The sequence below is a fragment of the Halichoerus grypus genome, chromosome 10, assembly GCF_964656455.1.
Source record: "Halichoerus grypus chromosome 10, mHalGry1.hap1.1, whole genome shotgun sequence".
Taxonomy (NCBI): Eukaryota; Metazoa; Chordata; class Mammalia; order Carnivora; family Phocidae; genus Halichoerus; species Halichoerus grypus.
Window position 1 is genome coordinate 39,401,493 of NC_135721.1, and position 15,625 is coordinate 39,417,117.

The 15,625-nt window shown below is 47.5% G+C and overlaps 1 long non-coding RNA gene across 1 annotated transcript; it reads right to left on the reverse strand.

The window, feature by feature from the left end:
• Window positions 1-1,173: 1,173 nt before the first annotated feature.
• LOC118551535 (uncharacterized) lies at window positions 1,174-14,727 on the reverse strand. Its single transcript, XR_004925104.2, has 4 exons — window positions 14,316-14,727; window positions 11,537-11,653; window positions 6,438-6,616; window positions 1,174-1,616 (listed from the first exon to the last, which is right to left on the reverse strand). It is a non-coding gene; the product is annotated as an uncharacterized LOC118551535 (long non-coding RNA).
• Window positions 14,728-15,625: the final 898 nt, after the last annotated feature.

A 15,625-nucleotide genomic window follows, 5' to 3' on the forward strand; every position in this document is an offset into this window, starting at 1 on the left:
CTTCTAATCCCAGAGTCCTCCCTTCAGACACTCAGTCTGTTGACTTGAAGACCCATTTTATTTTATTTTATTTTAATTACTTTAGTAGGCTCCACTCCCAACCTGGAGCTTGAACCCATAACCCTGAGATCAAGAGTCGTATGCTCTACGGACTGAGCCAGCCAGGTGCCCCTTGAAGACCTTATTTAAAGGTGATATTTCTCTGTGGACACATTGAGTTCACATTTGGTCATGTTCTCACTTACTGATACCAATGGTGGTAATCGACTGTGTTATGCTGACAAAAGAAGTATTATTGTTTGTAATTGTTTGTATTTGTATTGTCTCAATTGTTTGTAACACTGGGCAAAGGAAAACAATTAAAATGTTATTAATAGGGGACTGGTTAAAGAAAGCCTGGTACAGCCATATATTGCAGGGGTTGGCACGCTTTTTCTGTAAAAGGCCAGATAGTAACGTTTTAGGCTTTGTGGGCTACCGAGTCTCTGATGAAATCATTCAGCTCAGCTGTCATAGTGCAAAACCAGCCATAGACAATATGCAAATAAATGGGCTTGGCTGTATTCCAGCAAAGTTTTATTTAGGTGTTGGGCCATCTTTGGCCTGAGGGCCATGGTTTGCTGACCGCTGATATAATGAACTCCTTCTATGTGGCTATTAAAGGATCAAATAGAATTATGTGTATTGACAAAGATGTCCATCAAGTTCTTTGAATATATATATGTATGTATATTTTTAGGAAGGAGGAGGGCAAAATTACACATACACTTGTACAGGCCCAAAAAAGAGTCTTAAAAGACACACACCCAACTGTTAACAGTCACACACAGAGTGACCGGGATTGAGGAAGTGGGAGGTTGGGGCAGGTGTGGGGCAGGTACTTTTCCTTACGTTATTGCTTGAATGTTGTGCCCTGAAAGAGCCTTGGTTTTGTGATTAAAATAAAATTTGATAGTGGTGCCTGGATGGCTCCATCTGTTAAGCCTCCAACTCTTGATTTCACCTCAGGTCATGATCTCAGGGTCCTGAGATGGAGCCCCTGTTGGGCTCTGTGCTGGGTGGGCATGGAGCCTGCTTGAGATTCTCTCTCTCCCTCTCCTGCAGCCCCTCCCCCATTCACTCTCTCTCTCTCTCAAAATAAATAAATAGATAAATAAATAATTCAATAGGGACTTTTTTTTTAAATTCAAATGAGTTTTACTGGTCTTATAATGTGCATAAACTTGTATTCTCCATAAGATGTAATAACTTCACAATTGTAACAGCCACATAATCACCATTACGCAGTGCTTCTAAGCTGCAGAATCTCATGGTTATAAGTGAGAGTCTAGATGGATCCATGGACAAAGGGGAGGCAGGTTTGGTGGAGATGCCAGGTCAGAGCCTTGGTTGGGAAGGATGAGGCTGAATCTGGAAGCCAGGGTCTGAGGCAGAGCTGGGGACAGACGCAGCAGGCTCAGCCCAGGCCTTCCCCTGGTCAGCAACCCCCTGCGTTGGGCTCCTTCCAGGTCTGAAGGGTCACAGGAATCGTCCGGCAGCTTCTGCTCTCCGGATCATTAGATGCACTTTCACCTGGGCCAGGAGCTGAAGGTCGGTGTGGGGAAGAGGTCCGTACTCTTGCAAGTGGAACAAGAAGCAGACAAGTTAGCAGGTGAAGTGCACAGCTCCGGAATATGTGCGCCCAGAGGGGAGTGCAAGTGGGAGGGGATCTTTGTGCAATAGGTCACATCTGAGTCACATCTTGAGTCACTCTGAAGTATGTATAGGAGTTCACCACATCAACCAAGGCAGGGCAGGAAATTCCAGGCAGACAGAAGAGCAGAGATGAAAGTTCAGAGATGGGAAATACTGTCAAAGTCACCCTAAGAAGTTTATGAACAGAGAAGAAGCCAAGAGACGGCGCGGATCAGGAAGGGGAACCAGCAGAGGCCTGCAGGCAAGGGAGACAGGAAGTCACATCTGAGCTGTAGGAGATTTTCTGGCGGTCACGGGGAACGGGGGGAGAGCCCTCAATCATCTCTTGTCCAGGTGAGAAGTGATAGGAGCCTGGATTCAGCCCAGGAGTGGAATGTGACCATGCTGCCCCTCACCTCTGGGCCATTGTCTAAGCTGTCCCCTCTGCTTGCTATGTCCCCTCCTCTCCTCTTGGCATGGCCTGTTCTCCTTCAGTCTTTAAGTTTTTAAAACTCAGGCATCAACCCTCCCTCCCCCAAGAAAAGTTCACAGACACCCTCACTCCACATTCTACCGCTCCCAGCTGGGTCAAGGACCTCTATTCTGGGCTTTCTGTCTCTGTGTGAATCCCATAGCTTTATGATTGTATTTCGGTTTCTGAATTATCAGTAGACGGTGATTTTCTTAGGATAGAAGTCAGGTCTCATTAATCTTTGGGTCTCCTCAGGGCGCCTGGGTGGCTCAGTGGGTTGTGTCCGCCTTCAGCTCAGGTCATGGTCCCAGGGTCCTGGGATCGAGCCCCACATTGGGCTCCCTGTGGGGAGACTGCTTCTCCCTCTGCCTCTGCTGCTCGCCCTGCTTGTGCTCTCTCTCTCACAAATAAATAAATAAAATCTTAAAAAAAAAAATCTTTGGGTGTCCAAAGCACTAGCATAAAACTTGGCACGGAGAAGGGGATTAGTAAATACCTGTGACTGAATGAATAAAGGACTGAATGAAAGGTGAAGAGTGGAGATGAGAGATATTGGGGAGGCTGAATCAGGATAACCTGTTGTTTTATTCGAGGCAAATTAATACCCAGAGACTGAGCTTGTCTTTGCCGCCATTTATTTAACACTGCAGGAATTTCATAAGCCAGTAGCAGACAAACCAACGGTAGACTTAATCATGCTATTGTTCCAGGCAAGGGGAGCTGAAAAGAATCAAGTCCGAATTGAGTTAAGGTGTACCTTTTTAGGAATTGGTACCCAGGAGAGACGGCTTAGCCAACCAGAGAGCGGACGTCCAGCTGCCAGCGCAGAAATAAGAGTCCCCTGTTGCTAGAGCTCGTTGCTAGGGAATGATGGCACAGGTGTTGACCGACAAGGGGCAGAAAGAATCCCCTTTATTGCCCCAAGGCCTTCAGAGAGCTATTCAGATCAGCAAAGGGTTGCCTTGCCCAGACTGAACACTTGGATAGTTCTCACAAACTCTCGGTATTTATAGTCTAAATGTCTATTTGACATAGTTGCATCTCTGTATGTTTTCATTGGGTTTTCTGGTTTGGAAGTAGGGGACGTCTGAACTGTTTTTACTCACAATATTTCTGACACCCAGTGTATGGGGTTTTTTCCTCACACCAACCACTTCAATTCAGTTCTGATACTATCCACCTGGAGTTAGTGTCCGATCACCCAGGGCGAAGGCTAGTCCCACCAGATGGCACCCCCAATGGCAAGTCCAGGTTCTCAAGGGTACCTGACCTACTGGCTATAAATTGGGGGTTTCCACAACCCCCTGTTCAGGTTCAGTAATTTGCTCTATGGCTCACAGAACTCAGGGAAACACTTTGCTTAGATTTACCGGTTTATTATAAAGGATACAACTCAGGAACAGCCACAGGGAAGAGGTGCATAAGACCAGGTTTTAGGGGGTGAAGAGGGGGTGGCATGAAGCTTCTCTGCCCTCTCTGGGTGCATATCCTCCTAGCACCTCAATGTGCTCACCAATCCAGAAACTCTCCGAACCCCACCCGAAGCTTTCTAGGAACCCCCATCCACCAGTCAGCTCATTAGCATAACCAAAAGATACTCATCACTTTAGAGAGCCCAAGGGTTTTAGCTGCTGTGTACCAGGAACCCCGGACAAAAATCACATATATATTTATCACAGGAAGTGATACTAATTTTAAGCAAGGCAGGAGATAGGGGAAGAAGAGAAGATACGAGAAGGAAGATTGTTCAGTCATCTCTCGTGTAGTGACACAAAACAACAACGGTCATTTATTATTACCTTTTGCGGTAGCAGGGGTCAACTGACCACCCCCAGTCCCACTCCCAGGCCCAGCCGACAGGCCCCGGATCCTGGGCGTGGCTTCTGTCTGACCTGTTCCGTGTCCCACACATCTGTTGTATCTCAGGGTAGAGTAGAATGCCCCTTGCCGGCTTTCCCTAGTGGCTGTGTGCCACCCACGTATTCCAGGAATTCTTTCTCTTAATCTTTGCAAGAACCCTCTTATAGATGCCCAGACCCCAGATGCTCAGGGCCTGGGCAGCCTTGTGAAATGACCTTTCTCATGTGATCCGTTCTCTATACTTAGAGGGGCCACATGGGAGGGCTCCTTCTTGCCTTGCACTGGAAGCCTGGCATGCACAGGTTTCAGCAAACAACGGAATTTATTGAATCACATAACTGAAAATTCCAGGGGCTGGATCTCACTTTAGCCATGGCTGGATAGAAATGTCAGGACCGTGATCTCAGTCTCTGATGATTTAGTCTCCCTTTCTGGCCCTAGGCTCTATCCTCAGCGAGTTCTCCCTGCGTGGGGGCAAAAAGTGGCTGCAGCAGCTCCAGTCCATCCCTTTCCAGCCCAGTCAAGCCAGAAGGAGCAAGCCTTTGATCTAGAAGGGCAGGCAACAACCCTGGGAGTCACTGACGTGTGAGCAAACCATACTGGCTGTTTGCTGGCTCCTGAACCCATCTTTGAAGTCTGGGGCCAGCAGCAGGGTCTTCTGCTGGATAAGGAGGGATGTGGGGTCCCTGGGGGGTAGAGGAAGCAACAAATGCGCACTACGGGTGGGGGGGTCCAACACTCTGAAATCCCACCAGGGTGGAGCTCAGCCAGCCAGCACGGTGCCTGGCACTTCGACGCTCTCAAGAAATGCTTCCATATTGCATGAAAATATGGTACCACTAATCTACCACCTGGGACTCTGGCCTTATGGTCAACGTGGGCCCAAATGGTGGAGATGCCTGCTGGCTGAGTCAAGATACTCTAGAGGCCTGCAAGGCACATACTCTTTTTGTTTTCGAGATTTAATTGCTAATCTCCCTAGGGAAATACAGGCAAAAAGGCAACCTGCCCCACCCCACCCCTGCTGCCCGCAGAAATGTCGCAGAGAATCAAGTCTTTTAAGGTTGTTAGAGCCATAGTCCTTATTCTATAGTTTTCAATTCTTTTTCCTAGATGGAACCTAACCTGCTAGCCCAATTTATTAATTTGTTCATTCATCTGATGAGCATTTATTGATCACCTACTCTGGGGCAGACACTGGAGATACAAGGGTGATTAAGGCCCAATCTTAGCTCTTGAGGCATTCATGGGCCAGAGTAGGGGAGACAGACTGAACAAATCACTGTCCTGAATTTGATGATTATTAACAATAAAGGTACAGAGGAAGAGCTTTGGAAGGAAGGGGCTGCCTTTTCCCCCGGGGCCGCTTCCCCGTGCAGTTCCTCAGAACAGTGGGGTTGAAATCACCTCACTTCATGCCTGGTGCACTGCCCTGTATTGCAAACGGGAGGGTAAAGTTGGCAGGAATTCTATGGAGGGGAATCTGGCAACAACTAGCAAAATATTTCCAGCATTTTGTCTTCTGTGAATGTACCTTTCCGTGCACATGTACGGAATTACATACGTACGAGGTTTTTCGCCGCAGCGCTGTTGGTAATAATGAAGCCTGGAAATAACTTTGAGGCTTGACATTGATAAAAAAAGATGGTGCAACCACAAAAGGAATACTATGCAACTAGAAAATCAACTCAGTGGGTGCTGATCTGGAACAGTCTCCAAGACATACTGAGAAGTGAAAAAGCAAGCGTCTGAGCTGTGTTCTAATACGCTGCCTTTTTCACACAAAAAAAGAAGAAAATGATATATTTTGCTTGTGCATATATAAACTAGCTCTGGAAGGAAACAACAAAAGACACATAGTTCCTTCGGGGAGAGGACGTGCGTGTCTGAGGGATGATGAAAGGGAGACCTCGCCGTGTCATTTTTACCACCTTTTACTTTTTACTGTATTATCTGTTTGAAAGAAAGCACCCCTCGGGGCGCCTGGGTGGCTCAGTCAGTTAAGCATCTGCCTTTGACTCAGGTCATGATTCCAGGGTCCTGGGATGGAGTCCTGCATGGGGTTCCCTGCTCAGTGGGGAGCCTGCTTCTCCCTCTCCCTCTGCTGCTCCCCCTGCTTGTGTGCTCTCTCTGTCAAATAAATAAATAAAATCTTAAAAAGAAAAAAAAAAAAGGGAAGAAAGCACCCCTCTCCCTATGCCTAGCTGAGAGCAGGAAGGAGGGTGGCAATTTGTTATCTCTGGGCAGGGTAGGCCTGGCTGATTTCATCTTGGTGATCCCTTTCTCCTCCCCCCCGAGAAAGGACATCTTTGGGCATCTTTCTTCACATCGACTTGGCATGAACTCTGAGCGCCGCCGAGAGCTGTTCCACCTAATATTAGCTTTCATTTCCTTTTCCACGCCCTACGGAAGACGTTGTGCTCTCACAAACCTCAGGTTCGGTGTGTGGAAGGTCCTGAGGCTCCGAGTGGACGGTCCGGCTGCGGGCACTTCACACTTTTGTGCTTGCTGGAGGCAGCTGTCTGCAGCGAAGTTTGCCCCTTGCTCGGGGCTGTTCCAGCCATCAGCTCTTCCTGCTCCGCTGGGGAAAGTCCCCTCTGAAGCCACGTGCTGCAAACCGAAACCAAAGTGTAACGGCCAACGGTCATCACTGCCAAGTGCCTCCTAAATCCTCCCTGAGGTCCAATTCCGTAGGAGGGCCAGGGCCCGGGGGGCTGGAGGCGCCCAGCTCCTACACCTGCGGAGTTTTCTCCATCTACATTTGTTTTCCCTCCAGGGAGGGGTTTTCGCCCTCGGCCCCTCCCTCCCCACCGTGCCTTTTCTTTTCTGATTCTTATTTTAAATGGAGCTGAGAACTGCTGAACATTTTTTTAAAGGCAAAGAGAAGCCATAAGGAGATCTCCTCTTTCTTTCTCTTTCAAACCAAAGAGGACGTTGGGGAGCAGACGCCCCCATTTCCCTTAGAAATCTTCAGTGGGGGACAGGGGTTTGCTTAGGGGCCAGGCAGGTGAAGTCAGTCAGACTGGCCACCCAGGAGTAAGGTAGTCATGGGGACAGGGGTGCTGGAGGAGCTGCGGACCCAGGCCCTTCCTACAGGAGGCAGCTGAGGCTCGGCTCCAGCCCATATTGGGGTACGTGGGATTTTGCGTTTTTTGTTTTGTTTTGTTTTTTGGTTTTTGGGGGGTGGGGAGGCACAGGAGATTTTGATGTGAAATTCCATGCATCTTTAAAACACGGTGAGGGTCCCAATCCGGGGTAGGCCTCCTGTGCACAGACTTCTTTCCAGGCAAAAGGCTGCTGCTGTGCATGTTTTCTCCTCTGCCCCTTGGTCGGAACCCTTCAGGGTGCTGGACTGCCTGAGGTTGGTTGCATGATACATGACCTTCGTCTTAGTCCGTTGGGCCTGCTATAACAAAATGCCATAGACTGGGTAGCTTATAAACAACAGAAATTTATCTCCCACCACGCTGGAGGCTGGGAAGTCCAAATTCATGGAGCAAGCAGATTCATCACCTGGCAAGGGCCTGCTTCTCGGTTCCTAGACAGCTGTGTTCTCTCTGTGTCTTCACATGGAGGAAGACACTAGGGGGGCTCTGTGGTGTCCCTTGTAAGTCACTCGTCCCATTCATGAGCCCCAAAGGCCCCACCTCCTCATACCATCACCTTGGTGGGGGTAGGATTTCAACCTATGAATTCTGGGGGACACAAACATTCAGACCATAGCGATCTTCTACCAGAAAACTACCCCCTGCCCCATGGAACCAAAGGCTGTTTGATCAATATGCCCTCTCAAGGAGAGGTCAGTCCCGGATTTGAATGGTTTTAATATTTGTTTTGGTTGTTTTTACTATTTAATCTGTGTTTCTACCATCTAGCATTTCAAAATCATTTTAATTGTTTATGCCTTTTAGATTAGAGATTTTTTCTTTCCTATTTACTGTTTTTGGTTAACAGCTGTATTGAGACAGAATTCACATACTGTACAATTTACTCATTTAGCTCGTACAATTCATGGCTTTTAGTATCTTCAGAGTTGTGCAACCATCACCACAATCAATTTTAGAACATTTTTTTGTTGTTGTTGTTTCCTTTTTCTTTTCTTTTTTTAGTAATCTCTATGCCCAAGGTGGAGCTCAAACTCACAACCCTGAGAGCAAGCGTTGCAAGCTTTCCGGACTGAGCCAGCCAGGCACCCCCAATTTAATTTAATTTAATTTATTTTTTAAGATTTTATTTTTAAATAATTTCAAAACACAGCGTGGGGCTCGAACTTAAAACCCCAAGATTGAGCATTGCATGCCCTCCAGACTGAGCCAGCCACCTGCCCCACCCCCAATTTTAGAACATTTTCATCACTCCAAAAAGAAATCCGCCTAGGGCGCCTGGGTGGCTCAGTCGGTTAAGCGGCTGCCTTCGGCTCAGGTCACGATCCCAGGGTCCTGGTATCGAGCCCCGCATCGGGCTCCCTGCTCGGCAGAGAGCCTGCTTCTCCCTCTCCCTCTGTCTGCCGCTCTGCCTACTTGTACCCTCTCTCTCTGTTAAATAAATAAATAAAAATCTTTAAAAAAAAAAAGAAAAAAAAAGAAATCCGCCTAGCAGTGACTCTAAATTCACTCCCCGGGAGAAATGTTCCCAAGCCTCAGGCAGCCACTAATCTACTTTGTCTCCATGCATTTGTGTATGATGGTTATTTCATATGAATGGAATCATGCAATATATTGACTTTGTGTCTGTTTTTCTATTTAGCATGTTTTCAAGGCTCATCGATGGTGCGGCATGTATCAGTACTGTGTGTACATTCAGTGCTCTAAATTTCTCTTTGTTTTTTTTAAATAAATTTCCCTTTAAGTACTGCTCTCAGTGCATCTCATAAATTTTGATAAATTGCATTTTCATTGAGTAAAAATATTTTACAATTTTAAGACTTATTTTGAGACTTCTTTGACCCATATGTTATTTGTGAAGTGTGCTGTTTAATATATTCTTTTTTTTTAAAGATTTTATTTATTTATTTATTTGAGAAAGAGACAGAGAGCATGAGCATAAGCAGGGGGAGTGGCAGATGGAGAGGGAGAAGCAGACTCCCCACTGAGCAGGGAGCAGGAAGCAGGCTTGATTCCGGGACCCTGAGATCATGACCTGAGCCAAAGGCAGACACTTAACCAACTGAGCCACCCAGGTGTCCCTGTTTAATATATTCTTATATTAATATATCCATATAATGGTTATAATATATACTAATGTATCCAAATATCTGGGGATTTTCCAGTTACCTTTCTGCTATTGATTTCTAGTTTAATTTCATTTGGTCTGAGAGCAGACTTGGTATGACTTCTATTCTTTTAAATCAGCTGAAGTGTGTTTTACGGCCCAGAGATGGTCTATTTTGGGGAATGCTACCTGTGAATGCGAGAAGAACATGTAGTCTGCTATTGCTGGATGAAGTACTCTATAAATGTCAGTTAGATCCGGCTGATTGATGGTGCTCTTCGGTTCAGATATATCCTTATGATTTCCTGCCTGACGGATCTGTCCATCACTGAGAGAGAGGGCTGAAGTCTACACCAATGGATCTGTCTTTCTTAGTGCAGTTCCATCGGTTTTTGTCTCCTGTATTTTAACGCTCTGTTGTTACGTGCATACAGCTTAAGGATTGTTATATCCTCTTGGAGAACTGACCTCTTTATCTCTGATATTTTCCTGTTCTGAAGTCTGCTTTGTCTAAAATTAATATAGCAATTCCAGCATTCTCCTTTCTTCTGAGTAGTGTTCTTGTGGTATGTCTTTCTCCATCCTTTTACTTTTTTTTTTTTTTGAAGATCTAATCAGCTTTATTAAATAATTCACGAGTTGAGCAGCATCCCAGCTAGCAAGTAGAAGGGAGTCTCTCCATTCTTTTACTTTTCTTCTGTCCATGTCTTCCTATTTAAAGTGGATTTCTTGTACACAACATATAACTGGGTCTCTTTAAATTCACTGTGACAGTTTCTGTTTTTTAGTTGGTGTATTTAGGCCATTCACATTTACATTGATTATTGATTTAGGTAGATGAGTAACTACCATGACACTTGTTCTTTTTTTCTTTTTTTGTGGTAAAATATACCTAACATAAAATTTACCATTTTAACCATTTTTTATTTTTGTTTTATTTATTTATTTTTAAGATTTTATTTATTTATTTGGCAGAGAGAGAGAGAGAGAGAGCACAAGCAGGGGGAGCGGCAGGCAGAGGGAGAAGCAGGCTCCCCACTGAGCAGGGAGCCCGACTTGGGGCTCGATCCCAGGACCCTGGGATCATGACCTGAGCCGAAGGCAGACGCTTAACCGACTGAGCCCCCCAGGTGCCCCATTTTAACCATTTTTTAAAAGACTTTATTTATTTATTTATTTTAGAGTTGGGGGTGGGGAGGAACAGAGGGAGAGGGACAAGCAGACTCAGTGCTGAGTGCAGAGCCTGATGCCGGGTTAGATCCCACAACTCTGAGATCATGACCTGAGCTGAAATTAAGAGTCTTGGACACTTAACTGACTGAGCCACCCAGGTACCACCGCACCCCGCCCCCTGCCACCATTTTAACCATTTCTATGTGTACAGTTCAGTGGCATTAAGTAAACTCTCAATGTCATATAACCATCACCACTCTCTATTTCCAGAACTTTTCACAATTCCAAACAGAAAATCTGTACCCATTAAACAATAACTCCCTATCCCCTCTCGCCCTTGCCCCAGGGAGGCTCTATTCTACTTTTTGTCTCTATGAATTTGCCTACTCTAGGTACCTTATAGAAATGGAATCATGAGGGACGCCTGGGTGGCTTAGTCAGTTAAGCGTCTGCTTTCTGCTCAGGTCATGATCTCAGGGTCCTGGGATTGAGCCCCACATCAGGCTCCCTGCTCAGCAGGGAGCCTGCTTCTCCCTCTCCCTCTGCCCCTTTCCCCTGCTTATGCTCTCTCCCTCTCTCAGATAAATAAAAAATCTTAAAAAAAAAAAAAATGGAATCATTATACTCACCGTTTTGTGTCTGGTTCACTTAGCATAATATTTTTAAGCGTCATCCATACTGTCGCATGCATCAGAATTTAATTCCTTTTTAAGGCTGAATAATAATCCGTTACAGTGATACACACATTTTGTTTATGCATTCATCTGTCCACGGACATTTATTGTGTGGTAGGGTTGTTTCCACCTTTGGCAATTGTGCATAAATGATGCTGCTAAGAACGTCCATGCACAGGTATCCGAGTCCCTGTTTTTCTTTCTTTCTTATCTTCCCTGCTTTTTCTGCCTTTTCTGGTTTTGAGTATTTAAGACATTTTTTTCTCCTCTTAGCATATCAGTTACATTTCTTGAAAAAAACTCTTTTTAGTGGTTACCCTAGAGTTTGCTACAATGCATCGAAGCCTACTTTTAAATCACTCTCCACCAGTTCGGAAGTATCATAAATAGTGCCAAATACATGGCTGCGATTATAACTTTGAACAATTATCTTAGATCAATTAAGAATAAGAAAAAAAAACCTTTATTTTACCTTCATTTATTTCTTCTCTAACACTCTTCTTTATGAGATTTGATTTTCTGATCTATATCATTTTCCTCCTCCCTGAAGAACTTCTTTTAACATTTCTTGTTAAGATGAAGGGCAGGCCTGTAAACGACAAATTCTCTCAGAAGGGACAAAACCATCGGCCACGGAGACAATTGCGAGGATCAGCAAGTGCAAATATTCCATTCCAAATATTACAATTAATTAAGGAAATATCTGGGGCGCCTGGGTGGCTCAGTTGGTTAAGCGACTGCCTTCGGCTCAGGTCATGATCCTGGAGTCCTGGGATCGAGTCTTGCATTGGGCTCCCTGCTCAGCAGGGAGTCTGCTTCTCCCTCTGACCCTCCCCCCTCTCATGCTCTCTATCTCATTCTCTCTCAAATAAATAAATAAAATCTTCTAAAAAAAATTAAGGAAATATCTGAGCCCTGTAGCATCTTCTCCTCTTGTAAGCAGCGTGGGGAGAGGTCCTGGCCCGGTCCTTTCCTCACAAGGCCTTCAGACCTGCTTGCTGTCTGCCTCCTGGTGGTGCTCAGCGGTAAGGGCAATACCGAGGACCCACGTGCCTGTGCTTGGGACACATACAGGACTTTACCCACTCAATTCAGGCTCGTGTTGAGAGGTGCCCAATGCAAGTGTGTGAGTGTGGGTGGAAAGGCAGCTTTGGGAAGGAGGAGAACAGAACCCCAGGAGACCCAGCTGAAGCCCTGAAGGCTTCACTGACACCCTCTTTGGGGTGCAGGGAGCCGCTGGTATAGGGGAGCACCCTGGGAGATAAGAGGCCTTCGCAGAGCCCACACTTAATTCTGAAGTGGAGTCAAAGCAGGAGGAAGCTTCGTGAAGACTGCGAACAATGGCGGTCGGGAACTCAGGATCCTCCACGCCACACCCTGCCACCACTGGGGGTTTGTAGGACTCAGGCTCAAGGGCAAATCTCAGCATTCCTGGGCCCTGTCTGTCCCCCAGTGGTCAAATCAAAAGGGGACACCAAGTAGAACTTGGGATCTCATTCCTCTGAGTGCCTCTCAGGGCATCTGACCCACAGGAGTCACTCTGATACCAAACGAGGGGATGAGAAGCTACTCAGCACTCCTCAAAGAACACACACATACCTGGCGTGGGAGACAGTACCAGAGCCAAGGTGGGACCCCACACAGCCATGAGTGCAGGACTGGTTTGGCTAGGTTTGGGAGAGCACGGGAGGAAGGCATTAGCTACGCTGGAACATGGAAGGGATCCCCTTTGAGCCTGGTCTCCAAGGAAGAGCAGGTTCCTGCCAGGAGGGAGGGAAGGGCATTCAGACAGAGAAATAACATTAGAGGGGTATGTGTGACTAGGGAACAGAGGGGAGGTCAGTTGTGGCAGAAGAGGGAATGTTTTGTTCTGTTCTGTTTTTAAGGATTTTATTTATTTATTTGGGAGAGAAAGAGCATGAGTGTCGTCGGGGGGTGGACGACAGAGGGAGAGGGAGAAGCAGGCTCCCCACTGAGCAGGGAGCCTGATCTCAGGACCCGGGATCATGACCCGAGCCAAAGGCAGTTGCTTAATTGACTGAGCCACCCAGGTGCCCCAAGCGAGAATGTGGGAATGTTTTGAATTTGTTGTTTCTGGTCTGATGTGGTAGGTACTCCACTACTCTCTGGCTTTTTTCTCTGATGCTCAAAGATCATGGGACAGAGAACAAAATACAAGGTGTTCCAGTTCTCTGTGTTGCAGAAATGGCCACCAGATGGCACTCTTTCCCCCTTCTAAGGTCTCCGGTGTTTGGCACCTTGGCGGCCACCTGGAACCTACTTAAGGGCTGTCCGCAGGCTGGTGGTTTGAGTGCCTGCATGGGGGAGGTCTGGTATCCCTCTAAAACATCCAGTGCTTTCCTGAGAGGAGACAGAGTCAGAGAGAACGAAATCCAGAGCCAGGGAGGAAGGGGTGATATATATATATATATATTTTAAGATTTTATTTGTCAGGGAGAGAGAGCACAAGCAGGGGGAGTGGCAGGCCTAGGGAGAGGCAGGCTTCCCGCAGAGCAGGGAGCCCGACGCGGGGCTCGATCCCAGGCCCCTGGGATCACGACCTGAGCCGAAGGCAGACGCCTAACCGACTGAGCCACCCAGGCATGCCGAAGAGGCAGTCCTTAACACAGAGGTGGCCAGCCAGTGTTGATGTGAAGCAAGGACCGGAGAGCAGGACCGCGGGACTCCGTGTCCCCGGCGGCTGCGGGCCAGGGCGGCAGGCTTTCCTTGAGAGCCTGGGCATGTCATGTCAGCGCGTAGTGACGATGGTCACGGGGGAGCACCTCGGCCCCACACCATCCAGTGCGGAGGGTTCGACGGCCCACTCTCCTGCCGCTGGCCGGCATGTCTCCTTCCTCTCAGTTCCGAGGTGTGCTAGGCAGAAGCAGCACCCCAGGCCCTTACAGGGTCATAAACGCACATGCTTGGGGGCGGGGGAGCGGCGGGGTCTGGTGAGAGCACAGGCTCCTCCCGACAGCATTCCAATTCAAATTTTCTTAAAATACAGAGTCGGCTTAACAATGCCCATCTGCCCGCTACTTGCATCTAAAATGCTTGGCCCAGGATAAAGTCCACACTCCCTGCCATGGCTCTGGGGACCCCTCACACAGCTATTCCCATCCTCCACCCCCCCCCCCCCCGCCCATGTCCCACCTGCTCCCCAGGCACTTAGGCTCTGTGCCCTGCCCTTCTACAACCTTCGTCCAGGGCATAGGCCCTTTGTCCGGAAGGCCCTTTCCCCCCTTCCTCACCTCATTCAAGAGCCAGCTCAAGCGTGGCCCTCCCCTCCGCCGGGTAGTGCGGTACCTCCAAGGCCCACACCGTCAGGACCACCGCACCGCTTCACGCCAAGGGGCGACTTCACTTTGGATTCGGCGAGAATGGCGCCCCCTGGTGTTCCGGGAGCAGCGCAACGCCGCCGCCGGGCAGGGAGCTGGTACTCTGCGCGGTTTAAGTTACGGGGTTCACGCCACGCTGTGGACACCTTCACGGAGAGCCACCAGATGGCGCGCGTCCGTTCGTCTGGGGACTCCGCAGTCATAAGCGGATGGTGACTGGGGAGCGGGGTTACGCACACGTTTCTGGCACTCTTGCATCCCAAGGTTCTCTTTGTTCCAAACGGCCCCTGGATCTCCCGAGGCCAGTAGAGGCCGGCTTGAGGCGTCTTTCTACAGCATTCCTGCCCCACAGCTGATTCTGATCACCCTTAGCCTCATTTCCTCACCACATGGGTGATGTTGGCTCAAGAAATTGCCGAGTCATCAGACCCTCTCGTGATGCTTAAACTGTGAAATAACAGACCGGTGCATCCCACTTGCCTGGACCTGCCCTGGATCAGCCTGAGCCTTCCTGGCTTGGAGAGGCCATGGACTAGGCCTGAGGTCCTGGTGGGCCAGACTCCAGGAGAGGGTCTGGAAAGAGCCCCCTCAGCACCCTGAGCCTGTGGGCAGAAAAGGGGGAATCTTCTCCAGGAAGAGCTGGGCATTAGTGATGGGAACAGTCAGTGTTGGCCCAAGAGCTAGTCATCTGTCTTGTTTCTCTCATTAGAAGAGCCTCTAGAATTTGTTTTTGGTTTTTTTTAAGGGGCTGGGCAGCAATCTAGCTGGAAGAGGGTGGCCTGTGGGGTGGAAATGAGGGAGGCACCTACAGATCTGCTTTGTGCCTAATAAGGACACTGCTTTTGCAGTTTAATAAAGCAGCAATATTTTCTAGAGATGTCTTTATTGCATTTACATGAAGATGTTATTATAGGTGTTTATTTATGAGGTTGATGTAGATTATAGTGGGAATTACTCTGTTTCACTGTTAAATAATACGTTGGCTGTTAGTATGAACCAGATGGTTTTATACTCTATTAAGTAATTCATCTATTATTAGTTTACTAAGAACTTTAAGAAATCAAATATAGCTGTTGAAATTCATAAAAACAGATTTTTGGGCTCATATCAAGATAAATGTACTTTTTTCTTTTTGCCAATTAATGAGCTGAATTATGACAATAGATTTCCTGATACTGAAATATCTTGGCATTGTTGTAACAAACTTTAATTAGCAGCATTAT